The 24,810-nt window shown below is 44.4% G+C and overlaps 1 protein-coding gene across 7 annotated transcripts in view; it reads left to right on the forward strand.

Annotated features, from left to right (window-relative positions):
• LOC126334776 (probable inactive tRNA-specific adenosine deaminase-like protein 3) overlaps positions 1 to 24,810 on the forward strand; it is a 486,162-nt gene that overhangs the window by 431,361 nt on the left and 29,991 nt on the right. For all 7 annotated transcript variants that reach the window (XM_049997366.1, XM_049997369.1, XM_049997368.1 and 4 more), the window contains one exon: positions 2,715 to 2,761. The gene's annotated coding sequence lies outside the window, so the exon portion shown is untranslated. The remainder of the gene's footprint in view (positions 1 to 2,714; positions 2,762 to 24,810) is intronic.

The raw sequence follows: 24,810 nt of genomic DNA on the forward strand, positions 1-24,810 counted from the left end.
ATCGGCAGTAGCAGAGCACTGTATTTCATTGGGACATTCAATGGAATACAATGCAACAAAAATGTTAGCTCCGGTTTCCGGATTTTGGGATCCCGTAATCAAGGAATCAGTGGAAATACGTCTTGTCGATAATCTTATAGCCGGCCGCGGTGGTCTCGCGGTTCTAGGCGCGCAGTCCGGAACCGTGCGACTGCTACGGTCGGAGGTTCGAATCCTGCCTCGGGCATGGATGTGTGTGATGTCTTTAGGTTAGTTCGGTTTAAGTAGTTCTAAGTTCTAGGGGACTAATGACCACAGCAGTTGAGTCCCATAGTGCTCAGAGCCATTTGAACCATTTTTTGATAATCTTATAAATCGTGACAACGGCTTTTAACTGGATAAAAATTGGAATCCTGTTATTAAAATTATGCAATCACAGCGGAATAGACAGCATCATTCGATACTCAATGACTAGATGATCTTTTACTTTCACCACCGAGGGCAGCACGTACAACTCGGCTATTCCGCGCATGTCAACACGTGACGCATGCGCTGTAGGATGCCAGTACATTTCGCATGCGCGAGATTCGGCATAAATACCGCAAGTGCACCTCGGCTCTTCAGTAGTTGTGTACTCACCTGATGATGGCCGGACGTCTTTGGGCCGAAATATCGTGGCAGAATGTCGACGGAATCCGGCTGCATACCAGGAAATTATTAGAAGAACATTGCGAGATGTTCCGCCTATCCCGTGTCAGCGTACAAAGTCACGTTTGCTGCCGAAGGGGTTGGTGTACTTGTAGGCGCTGGCGCCTGTAACTTCTATGCTCTGCAGCGTCGTTGGGCGACGTTTCCCTACACAAGTTCCTGTCGTCGATTTGTTCCTCAAGACACATTTCACCACCCCTCGAAGTTTGCCATAGCATTCTGGGACACACTGTATACGAAGCGGTGGAAACGTTCCTCAGAAGATTAAATACTGTATCGGCAGGAACAAAAAGCCCTATGCACTGTTATATGGTTGCAACTTTTGGGTATCTGGAGACTTTTAGCCTGGTAGTATATCTAGAATTGCTTCCCTCAGGAAACTTTGTTAGCGGCGCGGCTGTGGACGAGGAGGTGTGTGAATGAGTTATATTTTGTATAATTTATTTATAGCAAAATTAAATCATAATTGTAATTTATTTACCGCTGTCATTTATTGTGGTGACACGTTTAGCTCACCGATTTCCACAGCCCACAACAAACTTTTGATTTCTTCCGTAGAAACATCGCCGGGTCGTAGTAGATACGTAGGCCTTACTGGCCGAAATTTCAATTGTTTAATTGATACAGTCACTACTAAAAGCCTTCTGGTTTACGTAGTTGATACTTTCTTTGAGCTAGTACTAATGAAAAAGCGGTTTGAGGCATTGCTGTTACAAACAGTGCTGTGTAACAGGCATTCCACGAGACTGTAGGCGCTGATTCGGTGTCCACTTAGACATTTCGTCACACACACGTTTTATTTCCCAAATAGAACTCGTGGCTGTATATCGTTTCACTATAAGATCCGTTTCGCTAGTATCTTAAATTATTTCCTGCCATCCGCATGTCTGGCCACCGAGCGTAGAGGATATGTTGAAGTTTAATGTTTGCATTCATTAAGGCGAAGAATAGTTTCGAGACTTGAATATCATTTATTATTACACCCAGTAAATAAAGAATTGCCGCTAAAGTAATTGTAATACAGTTTTATTTGTCTTATTTGTGCCTTTTATAATAAAATGATTTACGAAATTTGTCTAAAAACACTTATAACTCATTTGACGATAGTTCAGCGGTTGCTGCAGTCGTAGCTTATCGTAGTAGCTGCCAAGCGCTGGTGCTACTACTAGAGAGCTGCTGGTACGGCCGGTTTCTGTTTCAAGAGGCGATGTGACATGCCAGAATTACAATTTGTGATGACACCAGAGTAACGCAGAATTTTGGTAGTGTCTGTTTTTTAATTGGATGTTATACTTCTGCGTTATATACTGCTGGCCGTTAAAGGCCTCGAAGACGGTTTGAAACAAACGTTCAATTGGTATGAAATGTCATACGTGTTTGTATTAGCAAATGGTTAGCGGAGTAACGCCATCTGCATTCTGTATATGAGTACAAGGAAGGATTACGCAACTGATTTCTCATTTAGCAATCGCGTTTGAATATTAGTTGTTTGTGAGAAGTCGGTAATTTTTCTAGCGCTTGATGCAGGAACGTCCACCAGTCTGTACGAACACCGTGAACTGTGGTGGCTGCAATTTATTATTCCATGATGTTGCTACTCACTTTGGTCGAGTTCCCACGACTGTGGAATCCATGAGTTCAGGAGAGCCTTACTCAATATCATGTTGGATGTCGTCGGCACCATGCGATCACTGCCAGAGAGGGCACCTTCTTGTTCGCCCGTCATGTACATTGGGTCATTGACGTGTTAAGGCCGATGGCTTTCCCTTATTTTCGAGGTATCACCAGATGAGCTGGTGATTTAAAACGGTTCAGTGAGACTGGTTCAAAAGATAAAGTTGGTTTAAATCCGTTTAATCGCGAGTTTACATGGTACAGTTGGATGGAATGGGCAAGGCATAATATAAAAAAATTATTATTTCTGGGGCTTTAATTCTAAATTTCAGGCTCAGAATTTAGTGTTATTTTCTGAAGTAATTGTTTTAACGACTGAAGTGTTTTTAAATGGCTTATTTCTTTTGTTCCAGGCATCAGTTTTGCACTTGGAATAGAAGACAGCTGCGGCAAACAAAAGGTAATAGCACTTCATCAGAGCTTGTACAGAGAGGTCACTTGATATATCAACAAATTATTCACAAAATTACTGACTCTGTTTGCAGTATACAGACGTTAAGTCCTCATACGATTAAAGAAAGGTATTTTATGGAGAATCTTGTATATTTACTCGTACAAAATCGTATCTGAGGCTCTACTGCACTGACAGTAGTTTCTTTTTACGATACTGGAGCCATTCTGTTTCGGAATTTTTTCTGCACCCCAACATGAGCGGACCATTTCCGTTCTCCCGAACCGATGTTTGTGCGACATTTAAAATCCTGGATGATGAAGTGCTCGAAGGTTGCGTAGTGGACAATTATCGCCATCAGCTCGATGGAGGTACGTCATTAGCAACATTCAAGAAATTATCTCTCGAAAAGAGAGCAAAACCAGCTTGAAATTCTTACGATATGTTACTGGACTCTTTTATTAGTGCTTTGCAGTTAATTCTATTTCATTAACAGCATATAATTTATTTTAATATAACTGCTCAGGAACAATAATGAGATGGTAAGGATGCGCAGATCCGGGAGTGGTAAGATACCATGCCCACTTTCAGCAAAATAAATTTTAACAATTTATTTCGCAGCAACAGTTTTACCGTACGGAAAATCTTGCGGTGTATTTCACACTAGTAACCGTACAAGATCGAGACGGTGAGGCGACTGGAATTTTGGAAATTTGTGGTAACTTCCTATGGGACCAAACTGCTAAGGTCATCGGTCCCTAGGCTTACACATTACTTAATCTAACTTTAGCTTACGCTAAGGACAACACACACAGCTATGCCCGAGGTAGGACTCGAACCTCAGACGGGTGGAGGGGGGGGGGGGGGGGGGGCGAGCCGTGACAAGCCGCAGATCTCGCGGCTACCCCTGAAATCTCGTGATCCGCAGGAACGTTGTGAATATGCTCTTCCATTTCTGAAACGTGTCGAAATTGATGATATGTGGCCGGGCAATATTCTATAGAGCGACGAAGCACATTTTACAAAACAGTGTGCAGTCAATACACACCACTGCCGAATTTGGAGTAATGTTAAGCTCGTGTTGTACACGAATAGCCATTACCCTGACCACATGTGACTGTGTGGTGTGGATTCACAAGCACCTTTATCCTTTGTCCGTTCTTCTTTGAAGAGAATACACCTATAGCGCCTGGTAGGTGTACCGTGACACCTGCACTTTATCGCGACCTTCCTGTCCAGCATCCGATTGTTGCTTTGGAAGAAAGAAACTGTGTGAAAATGGCTGTGTTCACGGAAGATGGAGCAACACCTCATGTCTCTCATCCAGTGAAAGGTCTACTGAATGCAACCTTCCACGAGCACGGTATCTCCAGAAGTTTTCCAAATGCATGGCGTGCAAGGTCACCTCATCAGAATCCATGTGGCTTTTGGATCTGGGGAAATCTAAAAGAACGTGTGTAGTAGGGAGACGTTCGCTCTCTATCTGACCTGAAGGTCAGTGTTCAGGAATGCGTTAATCAGATTGCACCGGAAATGTTGCGAGCAGCTGTTGATCACATCATTTTACGGATGCAGCATCTCCTTACGTTGTCTGCTGTTCATACTGAACAAACATTGTACGCGGCCGTTAATAATAAAATCAACATTATGCCTTTCTCACTTGTTTGAACTATTCTACCCACGTTCCCCTAATCCATTGCATATTGAAACATTTCTATGCGTTTTTCTTGCATTCACAGCGCCATATCTGCACCTAGTGTCGAAAATTGGAACTAATATTTTTCCAGTGTAAATCAGATCCACATTAACGCGTTAGAATACTTTTGAAATGTCGATGCCATATGATAATTACAGCCCAGACTGCACCTTAGTGCGTAACTGCACTTTAATTATAACCGCCGGTTACTTGCAAAGCCCATTGTTGGTACCGCGCTTGCTCACCGTCTTAAAACCAAGCACCTTAAGTCAAGAAGCTGGCGCTAGCTTACATTATATCGATACCAAAGTATCAAATAATTTTCCTTGGCATGGGCAAAAATACATACTTCTTTGTCCTTCATTTAATGACTTTTATGACTCTCACTGACGCATACTTTTTCCCTACTCTTCACAATTTATATAAATAAATACGTAAATATTCGTGTGTTCAAATTCGTTATCTCTGAAAGTTCTTCAACGATATTTTGATATAACTTTGCATTTGAATACACTCTTGTGTCTATACATCTACTGGAGCGTGTTATGGCATATAAATATGTAAATTATGCATAAAGGGGATACATTGTTTATAAAACCTTACGTTCGAGTGTTCAAAATCTTAAATTACGGAAGTTCGTCACCGATTCATTAGAAATTTTGACGCAACGTTGCATTTGAATATGTTGGTGTTTTTATTTGTTTACTAGAGCGCCACTATATATATATATATATATATATATATATATATATATATATATAATGTAAATGTTCATTTGTTCAAAAACAAATACCTCAAAAATCTTCACCAGTTGCTTCGAAATTTTGGTTCATCATTGCATTCAAACACACCCATATTTTTACATAGCTATATATATATATATATATATATATATATATATATATATATATATATATATATATATATATATAAGAGAGAGAGAGACAGAGGTGGAGAAGACAGACCAGTGGGAAGGAGGTGATGGACAGAGAGAGGGGGGGGGGGGGAAGAAAGGGCGTGAGGTGATGTTGAGAGAGAGGGCTGAGGAGAAGATGGACAGAGAGATGGGGAGGAGGTGATGGACAAAGGAGGGGAGAATTAGGAGGAGATGAGAAGAAACATAGGAGTTATGTTCAACGCCCGTACATAGGAGAATCGCTTGCGTTTTCTTTTTTCTTTCTTTTCTATTTAAGAGATTAAGCCACAGCAACCCGTTCAAATACAAACACCGTCAGCAGTAATTCGCACTCTCGTACCAGAGACACACAAACACGAGAATTTCTGAAGATTATTGCATGCAAAGGTATCAATCATCTTCTGACAGAAACTGAAGGCAGTCATCGTGATCCATCTGTTTCAGCTACCCTCGCTTCCTGTTGAACTAGAGAAAGTCGGAAAATCGTAGTGGCGCAAAACTCTGAACCGTTACCAATACTACACCACATCTACCCCTACATTGACGCAGTGTACACTCCGCGAGCTACTGTATATTGCTTGGCCTAGGGTACATCGTACCAACATTAACGATTTTCTATTCTCTTCCATTCGTGTACCGAGCGAGGGAAATATGTCAGCCTATATGATCCTTTAGGTGCCGTATAATCTCTCTAATTCTCATGGTCATTACGATGTAGTGTATATACGACGGTAAAAGCACAGTGGTCGCACCGTCTTCTTCGAATACAGGATCCCTAAAATTGACCTATCAAATTCGAGACAACTAAGTCGCCGTTCTTCCAAGAGTCCCGAGGATTTCTTTTACACTTTCTGGTGGACTATATCGACCTGTTACGACGCAAGCAGCGCATCTCTGATTTCATTCAATCCCTGTTGTCATGCCTCGTTGAAAAGGACTCCAAACATCAGAACAATATTCTAGACTTGGCTTCAGTAGCGTCTTGTTGAGATTTATTTTACAGACGCCTTGCATTTTTCCAGAACCTTTTCAGAAATTAAAACCTTCCACTCGCCTGCCCTTACACTGATAACACATGAGATGGTTCCATTTAATGTCGCTTTTTAATGTTACCTATAAATATATAATTAAACTGTCGCTTCTTGAGAGGGGCACCCCTGAAAAGATAGGGGCAGTAGTACATTGATACCATGTCGAAACATTTGTAAGGACATGAGGAAGAAAGATAACGAATAAACCATTGCAAGAAACACTTTTCAATTTGCACACGAGAATGTGAAATTTGTTAATTGTGTACCACGTTTACGTTCTGGGTTAAAAATGTTGGTCAATGTGACGACCATTTGCAACCACGAGGGCCTGTAATCGCACTAAGATGCCATTACACAATTGTTTGTAGAACTTTTCGAACGGTGTACCATGGAATATTCATGTCGTGGCACACCTCGTGCACAGTCTGAATATCACAGCATTCTTAGCCATAGCAGCAGTGACTTCTTCAACAATTTGTGTCAAAATTGGCCATGGGTCTCTCCATGGAGCAATTCCCAAATCGTCAGTTATTTCCAACTTCCGAATCACGTTCTTTAAACCCGGTGACGAAAACGAACCTCTCCGCACTCCTATCGGCGAGGACCATTCGCAACCGTCTCCATGAAGCTGGGCTACGGTCCCGCACACCGTTAGGCCGTCTTCCGCTCACGCCCCAACATCGTGCAGCCCGCCTCCAGTGGTGTCGCGACAGGCGTGAATGGAGGGACGAATGGAGACCCGTCGTCTTCAGCGATGAGAGTCGCTTCTGCCTTGGTGCCAACGATGGTCGTATGCGTGTTTGGCGCCGTGCAGGTGAGCGCCACAATCAGGACTGCATACGACCGAGGCACACAGGGCCAACACCCGGCATCATGGTGTGGGGAGCGATCTCCTACACTGGCCGTACACCTCTGGTGATCGCCGAGGGGACATTGAATAGTGCACGGTACATCCAAACCGTCATCGAACCCATCGTTCTACCATTCCTAGACCGGCAAGGGAACTTGCTGTTCCAACAGGACAATGCACGTCCGCATGTATCCCGTGCCACCCAACGTGCTCTAGAAGGTGTAAGTCAACTACCCTGGCCAGCAAGATCTCCGGATCTGTCCCCCATTGAGCATGTTTGGGACTGGATGAAGCGTCGTCTCACGCGGTCTGCACGTCCAGCACGTACGCTGGTCCAACTGAGGTGCCAGCTGGAAATGGCATGGCAAGCCGTTGCACAGGACTACATCCAGCATCTCTACGATCGTCTCCATGGGAGAACAGCAGCCTGCGTTGCTGCGAATGGTGGATATACACTGTACTAGTGCCGACATTGTGCATGCTCTGTTGCCTGTGTCTATGTGCCTGTGGTTCTGTCAGTGTGATCATGTGATGTATCTGACCCCAGGAATGTGTCAATAAAGTTTCCCCTTCCTGGGACAATGAATTCACGGTGTTCTTATTTCAATTTCCAGGAGTGTATATTTGTCCAATGAATACCCGTTTATCATCTGCATTTCTTCTTGGTGTAGCTATTTTAACGGCCAGTAGTGTATAATCTTCCTATGATTTTTTTGGTGTGAAGAATAAGTTCCTTAAGTTGCTGTACATGCTTTTATACAACCCTGTATATAAAATATTACAGGTCGTATTACGCTTTGCTCGCGCACGCCTTAGAATAGGGAAACGCGCCGACCCCGGTTGGAATCCGTCCGGCGGATTAACAACAAGGGCAGTTGTGCTGGTCAGCCTAGATGTGCTTTTTAAGCACGCATCCCACTACGTGGACACCAGGCTGGTACCCCTCGCGCTGTCTCAAATGGACTATAAACTAACATTTAGAAAACTTTCTGACACTTATACATAGAATTTACTCTAGACGCATTCACTGGCTCCGTTCTGCAGGACGAATAGGTCACTATTACTTTAAGTGTTAAGTATCCTTAAACCATAATCAGCAGCGGCAGCAGCCTATTATGCTTCCTTGGGGGACAGCCGATATTACGAGGGACGTTCCGAAATTAAATTTCGTCATTGTTTTTCACACGCAAATCTTATTGCCAGAAACAAATACACCTTGCATCATGAACTGAACACGTTGCAATATTTTTCTCCCTAGTCGCCACCGACGCTGAGACATTTGTCGAAGCGTGCAGTCAGTTTGAAGAAACTATTCTGCTGAAACTCAGTGCCCTGCAGAACAAGGAATTGTGCGCTGCGAAACAAGGAATTGTCGTATGGCTTGCTCCACTTCAGTACTGGTTTGGGAGTGACGTCCCGAAAGAGCGGCTTTCATTGCAGGGAACAGGTGAAAGTCCGATAGGCCAAGACTGGGCCTGTAGGCCGGCTCTCTGTCATTCGAAGCGAGTATTATAATGCTGTATGAGTCTTGTTCTATGTGGTTTTGCGTTGTCGTCAAAGAACACAACACATTCACTGAAGTCCGCTGGTCTTTTTCGTCGAGTGGCGGACATGTGTATGGTGAGGGTGTCACAGTAGCGTGCCACAGTAATGGTCCATTACTGGAAGAAATCAAGTAGTTCCACGTCTTCCGCGTCGTAGATCACTGTGGCCATAACCTTTCCTGTGGAGGGCGACTATTTCAAGTTTTTTCTCACTGGTGAACGGGGATGCTTCCAGATTACTGAGGCGGCCTTGGATTATGGGGTAAAGTGGTGAACTTATCGCCAGCGATGATTCAGAACAGGAGCTCACTTCTCTCTCACGTATATCGCATCATGTGATCGAGGCTCCACTGCCTTCCTACGAACATGCAACACGAGCGGCCAACCATTTGTTGACACATGACCTCTTCACGATACATGAGCTGTTGATGTTCATTGAGGAATAACACACTAACCACACTATCCCATTCCTACCTGATAATGACATGAACTTCCACTGCCGACCGCGCTGTCAATGCATGTCCATCTGGTTCAAATGGCTCTGAGCACTATGGGACTTAACTTCTAAGGTCATCAGTCTCCTAGAACTTAGAACTACTTAAACCTAACTAACCTAAGGACATCACACACATCCATGCCCGACGCAGGATTCGAACCTGCGACAGTAGCGGTCGCGTGGTTCCAGACTGTAGCGCCTTTAACCGCTTGTCCACCCCGGCCGGCGCACGTCCATCTCCTATCGAGTATCCTTGTGCAGGCTTGTCTGCTGCCACTCTCTCTTTTTTCGGCGCTCTGTGCATGCGTCTTTACTCCTCTGCTGATGCCTCTTCCATCGCTGAACCAGATATACGTGTCAATTCAAAAAGCGTTTGTTTCGGTCGCCTGGTGTACCATCTTCTCTTTTTACTTCATATTGCGTGCATATGGAGTATCGTCTCAGTTGTGCGACTGGATTTGCGATTTCCTCTCATAGAGGTCACAGTTCGTAGTGATGGACGATAAATCATTGAGTAGAACAGAAGTGATATCTGGGGTTCTGCAGGGTAGTGTCATGGGCCCTCTGCTGTTCCTGATTTATATAAACGATGTAGGTGATGATCTGAGCAGCCCCCTTAGATTGTTTTCTGATGACGCTGTGATTTACCGTCTGGTAAAATCATTAGACGATTAAGTCCAATTACAAACTGATCTAGAAAGAATTTCTGTATGGTGTGAAAAGTGGCAATTGGCACTAAACAAAGAAAATTGCGAGGTCATCCACAAGGGTACTAAAAGAAAAATTTTGGGTATACGATAAATAGCACAAATCTAAGGGCTGCCAATTCGACTAAATAGCTACGAATTACAATTACGAGTGCCCGCATCTCGCTTCCCACGCCCGGGTTCCCGGGTTCGATTCCCGGCGGGGTCAGGGATTTTCTCTGCCTCGTGATGGCTAGGTGTTGTGTGATGTCCTTAGGTTAGTTAGGTTTAAGTAGTTCTAAGTTCTAGGGGACTGATGACCATAGATGTTAAGCCCCATAGTGCTCAGAGCCATTTGAACCATTTTTATTACAATTACGAGCAACTTAAATTGGAAAGACTACTTAGATAATATTGTGGGGAAGCTGAAACAAAGACTTCGTTGGCAGAACTCTTAGAAGATACAACAAACCCACTAAAGAGACAGGCTACATTACACTTGTCCGTCCGCTGCTGGAATATTGTTGCGCGGTATGGGATCCGTACCAGGTAGGATTGACAGAGGACATCGAAAATGTGCAGAGAAGGGCAGCTTGTTCCGTGTTATCGCGCAATAGGGATGAGAGTGTCACTGATATGATACGCGAGTTGGAGTAGCAGTCGCTGAAGCAAAGGAAGTTTTCTTTGCGGCGGGATCCATTTACGAAATTTCAATCACCAACTTTCTCTTCCGAATGCGTAAATATTTTGTTGACAGCCACCTGACTAGGGAGAAATGATCATCATAATAAAATTAGAGAAATCAGAGCTCGAACGGAACATTTAGGTGTTCCTTTTTCCCACACGCCATTCGAGAGTGGAATGGTAGAGAAGTAGTACGAAAACTGTTCGATGAGCCCTCTGCCAGGCACTAAAGTGTGAATTGCAGAGTAACCAAGTAGATGTAGATGTAGGTGTACATCTAGTGTGTGCGATACCACCGCCATCGGTATATGTGCGTATCGCTATCCTATGACTTTTGTCACCTAAGTGTGATATTAATCGAACCAATCACGTATTTGCGACACTCTCGGCGTGACTGTATCTAGTTTAGTAGTCGAGGACGTGGTTCTCAGAGTGGAATGCCTTTCGGAAATCTAAGGAGACGGAATCTACCTGTGAACCGGCATCTTTTATTTGCAAGATGCCGGGTACGAGTAAAGCAAACTGTGTTACACTGGAGTGTTTTTTTCCGGGATCCGCGATAATACTAGACTTCCTTTCCTTAGCTAAGGTCATGATGTTTGAGCTTAGAATGTGATGTGGAGTCGTCTATTAGATGGACGTGAGAGACGTTGACGTGAATTCAGGGTGGAGCCCGGCGAAATGGCTCTTGCAGGGCAGTTCGCGGCAACCTTCTGCTCGAGGCGCTGCTACCACAAGCAGTCGCCGCTGCCACGCGCTGGTCGGCCAGTATCGCGCTAAACAGGTCGCGGGGCGCGAAGGGTCCGCAGGGGCTCGGCCGCTCCGCCGACCGACAGCCAGACGTTTACGGCGTAATTTATCGCGAGGCGCGGGCCCCCGCCCGTAAATCCCCTGTGTTTTGACGAGCCGCGCCTAATAAATTCCGCGGCCGCTATCCTCCGCAGGTGGCTAGCCGGCGGCGGCAGATGGATGGCTCGTCGGGCAGAAGCCGCAGCCGCAGCCGCAGCCGCAGCCGTAGCCGTAGGCGCGCGAGCGCTCGCTCAGGGATCGACTCTGCAATCGATTCCGACTGCCGAGGGGCGCGCTTGTTCGGTTGTTTCTGAATGGGGAGGGGGACGGGTGGGAGAGTGGCTTATACGGCTGGCGGTGGCCGTGGCAGCAGAAAGGCACGCTGCGTGTGCTGAGCCAGAGGCGCGCGCTATCGGGACAAACGGAAGCGGAGGACTCGGAAACAGATTAGGCGCGGTGCCGGGACTCCCGCTGGCAGATACAAATATATCTCCGGGGCGCGCCTCTCGCAGATCGTCGTGTCCTCCTGTCGATACGTGGGCGCGCGCGTTGCCAACGTACCGAATGGACTAAGAGTCACGTCGTCTTTTTTTCTCTCTCTCCATCTCGTAGGCGGCCCGTTGCCAATTCGATACGCGCAGATGGCTACGTTGTGTAGCTTCATCGAAAGCTGGCCTTTTATGTGACGCTGATATTCCTGTAGTAGGGCTCTGTCCCATTGTGCTAACGATCCTCGAAGACGGAATGTGTGTTCAAAGATATTCAATATAAGTCGTTGGCGGATCGCATCGCTGTGTAAACAAAAGATTTAGCTTAATTAAAGGAGGGAAAGAACCTCGTCCGTGGCTGTAAACGCACTCTAGAGCAGCAGTGCTTCTTCTGCAGGTCGTCCTTTCGATGCATGGTGATCGCAGAAATTATTATACAGGGTGGTCCATTGATAGTGACCGGGCCAAATATATCACGAAATAAGCATCAAACTAAAAAACTACAAAGAACGAAACTCTTCTATCTTGAAGCGGGAAACCAGATGGCGCTATGGTTGGCCCGCTAGATGGCGGATATCAACTGCATTTTTTTTTAAATAGGAACTCCCATGTTTATAACATATTTGTGTAGTACGTAAAGAAATATGAATGTGTTAGTAGGACCAATTTTTTCGCTTTGTGGTAGATGGCGCTGTAATAGTCACAAACGTAAAATTACGTGGTATCACGTAGCATTCCGCCAGCATGGACGGTATATGCTTCGTGATACATTACCCGTGTTAAAATGGACCTTTTACCAATTGCGGAAACGGTCGATATCGTTTTGATCGTATATTCGCATATGGACCTGTATGATTAGTTGTTTCCGAGATTATTTAAAATGCATACAAATTTTATAAATGCGAAAATACATGTCAATTATTGAACTTTATTAAATAAAATCGTCATAACTTTTGAATGGGTTGCGGTAGGACGCTCAGACTGCACCAATGGCCGCGGGGCGTGATGGGACGTGCCTTCTTGTCAGCCATATGCACGTGAAAATAGGCAAAACTGGCGCATTTGGGGGTCTGAGAACCCGCATTTCGTGATCGAGAAGTCTCTCCACCGACAACGGGTGACTGTATGCTGTGCAATGTCCAGTCACGGAATAATCGGTGCGATTTTCCTTGATGGCACGGTGACTGCCGAACGGTACGTCAAGGTTTTGGAAGCTGATTTCATCCCCGTTATCCAAAGTTACCATGATTTCGACAAGATGCGGTTCGTGCAAGACGGAGCTCGACACCATCGAAGCAGGAGAGTGTTTGATGTCCTGGAGGAACAGAGGCCACTGGCATGGGCCTCGATGCTCCGAATCTGAACACATGCGGCTCCTTTTTGTTGGTCTGTATTGAAGACAAGGTGTACAGCACTAACCCCAAAACTGTTGCTGAGCTGGAAACAGCCATTCAGGAGGTCATCGACAGCACCCGACACTTCAGAGGGTCATACAGAATGCCGCCATTCGTCTACGCCACATCATCACCAATGATCGCAGTTGTATCGAACATGCCATACCCTAAATCCGACTACCTGTAGTGACGTTTAAATGCTTAATAAAGTGTGTGCACACCGCAATTTGTAACTAATTTCCCTTTTTTTCGTTTAATTCAATAACTGTCACCCTATAAATCTGTTACGCTTTTATGACTAAACCGCTGAACCGATTTTGATGAAATTCGGCATGGAGATAGCTTGAACGCTGAGGAAGAGGTTTTGCTATAGAAAGTGTAAAGTACAACATATTTATTGATTTTAATTATATAGCGCGAAATATGGAACAATAATTACTCTTTGGAAAAGCTGTTTACTCTCTCACTTTTGAACTTTTACGTGTGAAAGTGCTTTAATTGTTTGACATGTTCTACATAATACGATTCAACGTAAGGAATACAGTGCTTATACAATCCTCTGCGTGTTTAATCCTTACTTTCATACTAATATCAGTCACAAGCCCTTCGCATTTTAGCCACTGAGCGTCACTTGTCTTTTAGAACTTCTGAAATGCGTTCCGATTTACGTGAACAGCTGGTGCTCATGTGGTTCTTTGCCATTGGATCATGTATCGGAATGTTTCCGCTCGCGACTGGCTGTGCTTGTTGTCCTCACCATCATTTTACCACCATCGACGCGCAACTCACCCATTCTTATACAACCCTCAAATTTTTCAATCCATACTTCCATACTAATATTATAAATGCCAATGTAACTCTGTCTTAACCGATGTCGATAAAATTTGCTGCGAGATAACTTGAACCCGTAGGAAGAACACAGGCTACTTCACAAAGTGTGTAGTACAAGATATTTATTGATTTGAAGAATATTACGTGAATTGAGTAAAATATTTGTTCTCTTTCACTTTCGAACTGTATCATATTTGTGGAAAATGCTTTTATTGGCTGATATACGTAATGTGGTTCAACGTACTCAGTACTGTCCTTACAAAATTCTCAGCGTTTTTCATCCATACTTCTATACCTATATCAGTAGCATTAAATGCGAAAGCAACTAACATGTTTTAACGACTCTATCGCTGAACCAGTCCCGATGGAATTTAGTTATGGAAATAGCGTGAATCATGAGGAAGACCATAGGCTACTTTAGAAAAGTGTATTATATTCCTGAGTTGTATTAACATTTTTAAATAAGGCATTCATGAGTGGGTTGCAGACGACGCTGGTGCGATAGTCTGCGACACTTAGTGCTAGTTGATTATTCCGTAACGGTGCGAATCCGATGTTACTGTGCGCGTGGTGTATGATAGTGAGTTGCTACACCACCTGGCATAGCTGGAGTGTTTTTGTGTAGATACAACAATAAAACCCGATGGTAAGCCCGAGAACGACATTTAAACTATTACTATGTGCCTTGAAAACGTAACTCTGATTTAGTGCGTAAATCAAAGAGAGCTCGCGTTGCGATAGTTACGCAATCTCAAGGCCGCGCGGGATTAGCCGAGCGGTCTGAGACGCTGCAGTCATGGACTGTGCGGTTGGTCCCGACGGAGGTGGTGGTATGTAGGTGCATAATGAATGTGTTTCTGTTACCTGGCTGTATGTCGAATCTGAAAGCGTGCATTTTATTTCCTAATCATATTTAAAAGATGATCGATTCGTACAGAAGTAGAGCTTTTAGAGATTCCACTGTCTCACATAGTACTGGATATAAGATTTTGCTACCAGAGTAACAAATACCAATCGTTTCTTCTTCCGTTCGAATGCATTATACTGCCTACATTTTTACCCATCCCCCTAATATGACTAATTTATGATTAACATAGTCATTTAATACATAATAATCAAACGCAGTCTCACCAAAAGCCTCACACTCTCCACATGTAAAAGAACGACGTATCTCTGTTTGTTGTACAGCCCTTAAATGACGCCGTCGCTGTGAGTCTTCAGGCGTCTTGGAAGAGACACGTGACGGTCAACGTATAAGATGCGACGGGCTTGTGACTGTTGTGCCATCTCTGTAGTTATTAAGGCCGCCTGACGTTCTGCGTCCAAGTTCCGGCGCGGACCTGTGATTGCTGTGTGTGTGTGTGTGTGTGTGTGTGTGTGTGAAAAATCTTATGGGACTTTAATACTAAGGTCATCAGTCCCTAAGCTTACACACTACTTAACCTAAAGTATCCTAAGGACAACAACACACCCAAGCCCGAGGGAGGACTCGAACTTCCGCCGGCAATAGCCGCATAACACGTAACTGCTTACGAGCTGTAATTAGTGAATATGTATATTTCTACACACATTCTCTCTTCGAGGAGCGTTACCACAATGGCGTCTAAACAGTAGACTTCCCTGGATGCTCTCTTGTTGTCGCTGATCGTGTCGTAAAGATCAGGTTACCTAAAGAATGCCCTGCGTTCGATGCAGGAGCATACGCGATCTTGAGGGCTACGGGACAGGTGAGATGTATTTCAACTCCTAAATTCCTTATCTGTTTCGAATCTCTGAGTGTCTTTCCTCTCTACAACGCTTGTACCCAGCAGGTAAAATAGTCAAGAATACTCAGGACACCCCCTCCTCCTGCAAAGGCCGGGGGCGGTGATGCCTTTCTGCTGGGTCCCAGGCCACGTGGATATTGGTGGAAAGGAATTAATAAATGTAGCAGCCAAGGGGCGTGTAGAGATAATTAGTTTAGTTCATCATAACAAAATGTTCAAATGTGTGTGAAACCTTATGGGACTTAACTGCTAAAGTCATCAGTCCCTAAACTTTTTTTTTTTTTCAGTCTACTGACTGGTGTTTGATGCGGCCCGCCACGAATTCCTCCCCTATGCTAACCTCTTCATCTCAGAGTAGCACTTGCAACCTACGTCCTCAATTATTTGCTTGACGTATTCCAATCTCTGTCTTCCTCTACAGTTTTTGCCCTCTGCAGCTCCCTCTAGTACCATGGAAGTCATTCCCTCATGTCTTAGCAGATGTCCTGTCATCCTGTCCCTTCTCCTTATCAGTGTTTTCCACATATTCCTTTCCTCTCCGATTCTGCGTAGAACCTCCTCATTCCTTACCTTATCAGTCCACCTAATTTTCAACATTCGTCTATAGCACGACATCTCAAATGCTTCGATCCTCTTCTGTTCCAGTTTTCCCACAGTCCATGTTTCACTACCATACAATGCTGTACTCCAGACGTACATCCTCAGAAATTTCTTGCTCAAATTAAGGCCGGTATTTGATATTAGTATACTTCTCTTGGACAGAAATGCCTTTTTTGCCATAGCGAGTCTGCTTTTGATGTCCTCCTTGCTCCGTCTGTCATTGGTTATTTTACTGCCTATGTAGCAGAATTCCTTAACTTCATTGACTTCGTGACCATCAATCCTGATGTTAAGTTTCTCGCTGTTCTCATTTCTACTACTTCTCATTACCTTCGTCTTTCTCCGATTTACCCTCAAACCATACTGTGTACTCATTAGAGTGTTCATTCCGTTCAGCAGATCATTTAATTCTTCTTCACTTTCACTCAGGATAGCAATGTCATCAGCGAATCGTATCATTGATATCCTTTCACCTTGTATTTTAATTCCACTCCTGAACCTTTCTTTTATTTCCATCATTGCTTCCTTAAGCTTACACACTACTTAACCTAAATTATCCTAAGGACAAATACACACACACACACACACACACCACACACACACACACACACACACACACACACACACACACACACACACACACACACACACACATTCCCGTGGGAGGATTCGAACCTCCGCCGGGACCAACCGCACAGTCCATGACTGCAGCGCCTTAGACCGCTTGGCTAATCCCGCACGGCAGTTCATCATCCCCGTAAGTGATGTCACCTCGCTGTTGAGGTACCGAGTCATGCGTAGATGGGTAGAAGAATGTTTGAAAATGATGGACAATAAGCTGCGCCAAGTAAAGTCAACAGCTGTGCCTTGGCGTACATTCTTCCAGCCTCACAGACGAAATGAGGTCCTCCTCAGTTGTTATACAGTGACGCACGGCTTCTTGCTCCAGCTAGAGGATCCTCCAATGTGTGAAGCTTGTGACTCACAGATCTCCGTGCGCCACATTTTTGTAGACTGTGAGGGCAGAAGCTAATTTACTGACTGATTTCCCCTCTGTTTAACTGAAAATGAGCGAATGTGCTACTACCTTTAACGTTCCGTGAAATGTCTGACATAGTTTTAGACAGATGTTTTTAATGCGTCGTTAGGATGGCTGGTCCTTCATGTATTTTGTAAGTGATTTGCCAGTCAAATATCCATGTGTAGTAATTGTAGCGTTCCTCTTGTATTACTTACTTTTTAATTGAAATTGTAAGACCATTGGGCAATATTTACTGTAGCGTAAAGGGTGTGAGCTAGTATGATTACGCGGTTCATCGTTAGTGGGACTGAGGACAGTTTTATCTGAATCGTGTCTTACCTCTTTCTTAACGTATTGGACATCTTAACCACATTTGTTTCTGCTAATTATAGCTGGGATGCTATAACTTCGCCGTCAAGTGCCCATGAACCCCGCGAAAGAAGAAGTAAGAAGAAGAAAAAAGTGAAGCTCAGTTAATTCTAAGTTGCAGTGTCACTCGTGATCCATTTATAGAGGTATGGTAGTTTTTATAGTGCGAAAGACGAGAGAATGTGGAATATAATGTCGCGCTGGATAAACGTTAGTAGAGGCAGAGCACTAGTTCTGATCCGAAATGAATCATCCGCGTCTCGTCCAAAGAAATATCCTAAGATGTATCCGAAATAATGTTTATTTTAATCTCTCATCTTAGCCGTGGGTGCCTGCAGTGACGTTTCAGCAGTTCTCCCTCCCCCCTCCCCCTCAAAGTTCCAATACGGAACAAGGGACTTATCGATAAGCTGTTTGATGTTACCGGCCCTCTTCTTGTTAGACCCCGCGTTGGTCTTCCTATCATCTTCTCTCCCATTGTTCCTGTCCTTCACAACATTTGTCCAAAACAAAAATACAGAAAATAGACGAGAATATTTTTATGCATTTCATAAGATTGCCATTGAACTGAACTCGTGAATAACAGAGGCTCCCGAAAACTATCTGCTCTATTTTGCGTTGGCATTCGCAGCAATCTCGAATGTATTTTTTATGCCATGTGAGAGCTCCCGCCTAATGGATCGGCAACCCTTCGGGCAGCTCCAACACGCAGGCATCCAGGACTGCCCCGTGTACGCCTCAGCATCGCAACTGCAACACGACGCTGTAAGACTGCCCTCCAGGAGGCAAAGCCGGCGCCAACGGACGGCGCTGCAAACAAGGAACCTAGTCGCGTCCGCGCGCCACGTGACAGGCAAACAGTTCCAACAATATTTCTCCGCAGGAAGCCACATAAGTCGGCGACAGGGCTTCACCAGTCAGTCAGACTTCTATGCGACCGGTGCTACTCACCCCATCAAACTGGATTGCTGCTGAAGTCCCTCGTTAGGGAGAACGACCGCTACCAGAAGTTATAGACGAGTTTTCTCTCGGATTTTGATATGGGCTGATATCCAGGAACATTAGCTTCTGCAGCCGCGCAATATATTCATCATTAGTGACGTTATTCTGAATAGGACTCAAGCCCTAAGTGTTACGTATTTGAACCTAAAACTCGGGCAGTCGTCAACGTCGGACTCAGCCTTACCGGTTACGAACTTAACATCCAGCCAAAGATCACTGTCCAGCTTAGCGTCCAGCAAGCGCTCACACTCAGTTTGACTCCAGGCAGTGCTTTTTTCGGTGAACTTAGTCTGCAACCATTGGCCTCGCGGTCTCAATGCCAGTCAGCATCGTAGACAGGACTGACTGCGGACCTTTGGTACAGAGCCGAGTGGAGGGTCTGAATCAGAGGCTGAGACGGTTCTGCGACCGTGTGGGCTGCAGATTCCTCGACTTGCGCCATAGGGTTGTGGGGTTTCGAGTTCCGCTGGATAGGTCAGGAGTCCACGCAGCAAGCGGCTACACGGGTAGCAGGGGTTGTGTGGCGTGGGCTAGGCGGTTTTTTAGGTTAGATGGCCTCGGGCAAGTACAGAAAGGGCAACAGCCTCAACGGGTGCGGGTCAAAGTCAGGACATTCGGGGACCAAGCAGCAATCAGTATTGTAATTGTAAACTGTCGAAGCTGCATTGTTAAAGTACCGGAACTTCAAGCGCTGATAGAAAGCACCGAAGCTGAAATCGTTATAGGTACAGAAAGCTGGCCGAAGCCAGAGATAAATTCAGCCGAAATTTTTACAAAGGCGCAGACGGTGTTTAGAAAGGATAGATTGCATGCAACCGGTGGTGGCGCGTTTGTCGCTGTTAGTAGTAGTTTATCCTGTAGTGAAGTGGAAGTGGATAGTTCCTGTGAAATATTATGGGTGGAGGTTACATTCAACAACCGAGGTAGGTTAATAATTGGCTCCTTTTACCGACCTCCCGACCCAGCAGCATTAGTAGCCCTGCTGATAACAAACAGACCCGAATTTTTCGACTCTGTGAGTGCAGAATAGGGAATCAGTGATCATAAGGCCGTCGCAGCATCCCTGAATATGGAAGTTAATAGGAATATAAAAAAGGGAGGAAGGTTTATCTGTTTAGCAAGAGTAATAAAAGGCAGATTTCAGACTACCTAACACATCAAAACGAAAATTTCTGTTCCGACACTGACAATGTTGAGAGTTTATGGAATCAGTTTAAGGTAATTGTAAAATGCGTTTTAGACAGGTACGTGCCTAATAAAACTGTGAGGGACGGGAAAAACCCACCGTGGTTCAACAACAAAGTTAGGCAACTACTGCGAAAACAAAGAGAGCTTCACTCCAAGTTTAAACGCAGCCAAAATCTCTCAGACAAACAGAAGCTAAACGATGTCAAAGTTAGCGTAAGGAGGGCTATGCGTGAAGCGTTCAGTGAATTCGAAAGTAAAATTCTATGTACCGACTTGACAGAAAATCCTAGGAAGTTCTGCTCTTACGTTAAATCAGTAAGTGGCTCTAAACAGCATACCCAGACACTCCGGGATGATGAAGGCATTGAAACAGAGGATGACACGCGTAAAGCTGAAATACTAAACACCGTTTTCCAAAGCTGTTTCACAGAAGAAGACCGCACTGCAGTTCCTTCTCTAAATTCTCGCACAAACGTAAAAATGGCTGACATCTAAATAAGTGTCCAAGGAATAGAAAAGCAACTAGAATCACTCGACAGAGGAACGTCCACTGGATCTGACGGGATACCAATTCGATTGTACACAGAGTACGCGAAAGAACTTTCCCCTCTTCTAACAGCCGTGTACCGCAAGTCTTAGAGGAACGGAAGGTTCCAAATGATTGGAAAAGAGCACAGGTAGCCCCAGTTTTCAAGAAGGGTCGTCGAGCAGATGCGCAAAATTATAGACCTATATCTCTGACGTCGATCTGTTGCAGAATTTTAGAACACGTGTTTTGCTCGAGTATCATGTCGTTTTTGGAAACCCAGACTCTACTCTGTAGGAATCAACATAGATTCCGTAAACAGCGATCGTGTGAGACCCAACTCGCTTTATTTGTTCATGAGACCCAGAAAATATTAGATACAGGCTCCCAGGTAGATGCTATTTTCCTTGACTTCCGGAAGGCGTTCGATACAGTTCCGCACTGTTGGCTGATGAACAAAGTAAGCGCCTACGGAATATCAGACCAGCTGTGTGGCTAGATTGAGGAGTTTTTAGCAAACAGAACACAGCATGTTGTTATCAATGGAGAGACGTCTACAGACGTTAACGTAACCTCTGGCGTGCCACAGGGGAGTGTTATGGGACCATTGCTTTTCACAATATATATAAATGACCTAGTAGATAGTGTCGGAAGTTCCATGCGGCTTTTCGCAGATGATGCTGTAGTATACAGAGAAGTTGCAGCATTAGAAAATTGTAGCAGAATGCAGGAAGATCTGCAGCGGATTTCACTTTGTTCAGGGAGTGGCAACTGACCCTTAACTTAGACAAATGTAATGTATTGCGAATACATAGAAAAAAGGATCCTTTATGTATGATTATATGATAGCGGAACAAACACTGGTAGCAGTTACTTCTGTAAAATATCTGGGAGTATGCGTGCGGAACGATTTGAAGTGGAATGATCATATAAAATTAATTGTTGGTAAGGCGGGTACCTGGTTGAGATTCATTCGGAGAGTCCTTAGAAAATGTAGTCCATCAACAAAGGAGGTGGCTTACAAAACACTCGTTCGACCTATACTTGAGTATTGCTCGTCAGTGTGGGATCCGTACCAGATCGGGTTGATGGAGGAGATAGAGAAGATCCAAAGAAGAGCGGCGCGTTTCGTCACAGGGTTATTTGGTAACGTGATAGCGTTACGGAGACGTTTAGCAAACTCAAGTGGCAGACTCTGCAAGAGAAGCGCTGTGCATCGCGGTGTAGCTTGCTCGCCAGGTTTCGAGAGGGTGCGTTTCTAGATGAGGTATCGAATATATTGCTTCCCCCCACTTATACCTCCCGAGGAGATCACGAATGTAAAATTAGAGAGATTCGAGCACGCACGGAGGCTTTCAGACAGTCGTTCTTCCCGCGAACTATACGCGACTGGAATAGAAAAGGGAGGTAATGACAATGGCACGTAAAGTGCCCTCCGCCACACACCGTTGGGTGGCTTGCGTAGTATAAATGTAGATGTAGATGTAGATTGTGCTTCACAGCTATTTTTATGTGTTATGTTACGCTTGTTACTGTGTTCTTGGATTCTAATTCCCTACCGTCGAAGCGGACTTTTTTTTGTCAGTAAACTTGTTACCTCGTATCGCTAGGAGCGACACTTCAAAAAATGTATTTGTCTATCAGAGTTTTTGATGATCAGAAACTATAGTTTGGTGTACGTGAGAAAATGTTTTTCGTCTAATACAGTGTAGTGTGATGATGACTCTTTGATTAGATCGTACGGGAAGACTTCTTATTGCGATTTTCTTACATTTCCAGTTTCAGTTTTTGGCGTGTTTCACTCAGAGCTGCTTCTGTAGCTGAATATAGTACTTAGCATTGATGTCCACGGAGCGATAGGACCCAGGCTTGATTGCCGGTACCTCCTCAGAATTTTTCTGGCGTATCAAGGTCTGGAACTGGGTGAAGGCGGCCTGGTGAGGCCAAAGAGCTGCTTCAATAAAGAAGCCGCGGCATCATCAGGATTCAACCACAGGCAGTAAGGGTTGTTTGGGGGAGCAGACTAGACAGCGAAGTAATCGGTCTCATCGGATTAGAGAAAGGTGGGGAAGGAAGTCGGCCGTGCCCTTTCAAAGGAAGCATCTCGGAATTTGCCTGGAGCGACTTAGGGAAATCACGGAAAACCCTAATCGGGACGGCCGGACGCGGGATTGAACCGTCATCCTCCCGAATGAGAGTTCAATGTGCTAGCTACTGCGCCACCTCGCCCGGTCACAGGCAGTAAGGGCTGGAGGGCTTGGCGATATGCTGAAGACGCAACCCACGATCGTAGATGGCTCATCGCACTGTCTTGTAGGCAGCAGTTGGGCAGGCGAAAGGCCTAATCTTCGAATGTCGCTTAGGCTTTTCGTTTACAATAAGAACTGGGGACAGTGTGCGGGTTCCTGCTTCGCAGTGGCTGGAACTTCTTCGAGATACCTGTGTGTTCTCCAATGCCAACTAATCTATTCATTTTGAAAAGTCTAGTAATTTCTACTAATAGCCAGTTACGCTTAAGGAGCGTCACCATCAGGTAGAAGGCCGAGTTGCAGAAACTTAATCGCCTACCTTTTAACGGAGCTGCGTAGCTACTCCTTTGAATGCTCTGGCCTCCAATAGAGATTTTAGAATCCTAACTCTCAACATGGTAGCGATGATAAAAGTAACATTTTTTGCGATGTTACGAGCGTTTGCTGGAAAGTAATTCCTTCGATGTTTTTATGTGAAAACTTTTAAAGCGTTTTAAGTAAATCAAAATTTATTAACTTCCTATACATTTATTCTTCGTACCTGCATATCTGCATGCCTCTCCGAATTGTTGCGTCTAACATGGCAGTGTGCAACTTAAATATGTCGGTGCGTGAGAATCGGTGTCCTGTAATTGAATTTAGAATTCTAAGAGTTTGTCCACACATGGAGCACCCTATCCTTGAGCGTGACAGTGGCAGACCACACACTAATGCTGCGACATCTGCAGCAGTTCGACGCCTTGAGTTCACTGTCATCCATCATCCTCCACACAGTCTCTACTTGGCCCCATACGGTTTTAATCTGTTTGCAAAATTTAAAGTGCACCTTCCAAACTTCGCGTTGATAAGGATGAAGCGCTGTAAGCAGATATGAAGTTTGTAGCTCCCTCAAAAGTTTCAGACATTCTGTAGTGACTTTGTAAACAAACTATTCTCTCGCTGGGAGAAATGTGTTCATTGCGAGGGGTCTATGTTGAAAAATAAGTATGTAGACACGAAGAATAAAGATGCACAAGGTTTTATTTTAAAAGCTTTAAGAGTTTTCACGTAGAAAATACGGAGTCTTTACTTTTCAGCACTCCCTAGTAGTTTTGATTTTCGGACTTTACGACATTTGTTGATGGCACTTAACTGTCCTTGGAATTTCGTAAAAGGAGAAAATAAAGAAAAGTTAAGATATGCCCGTATCGTCGGCGAATAGGACTCTCTCTCTGTCCACTGATTTTAGCATATCATTTTTCACCATCATCCTCATCGTCATCAGAAGATACTTTGAGAATAGTTTTAGACCCTTCCCATTTATTTGATATCCTATTCACTGCGTACACTGTTGCCTATCGTAAACTTAACGACACAGTTTAATCGTGGTCTATTTCTTAGTCACTTTGCGTTCATATTCCATTGTATTATCATATTATTCACTTCCAGTGGAAATCCAGTATTCGCCTAGTTACAGTGGATTTCCGCAATCTTCACCTTGAGCTACTCTTCGAAGTACATCTTTATTTATAAATTCTTACAGCGCATTTGCTTTCCTCCTTTTAGGCCCTAGAAATTCAGCTTTATTAGCCTTATTTAGAAATATTTCCATTCACACCTTTTTTGAATAATTTTCCTGGTACCAACCCCATTACTTCGAGACATTGAACTCCTTTTTTTTCTTGGCAGTAGCATTATTGACGAGTAATTCTACGCCGTAATTTGCTGTGGTCATCCGTAGGGGTACTATACTGAAAGTAAGGAAGAGATTCGCTTGTGTAATGTGTATGTGTGTGTCTGAAATATGAGACGAAGACTGGAATGTTAGTGCCTGAAAAATGCTCATGGATTTCCCGGCTGTACTGTTGCCCAAAGATTACAGCGCCACACCAAAGTCAGCAACACATTTCGATACCACAGACATTGGCGATATCTCGCTGCAATCCTCTACGA

This window comes from Schistocerca gregaria, chromosome 2 (assembly GCF_023897955.1).
Source record: "Schistocerca gregaria isolate iqSchGreg1 chromosome 2, iqSchGreg1.2, whole genome shotgun sequence".
Classification (NCBI taxonomy): Eukaryota; Metazoa; Arthropoda; class Insecta; order Orthoptera; family Acrididae; genus Schistocerca; species Schistocerca gregaria.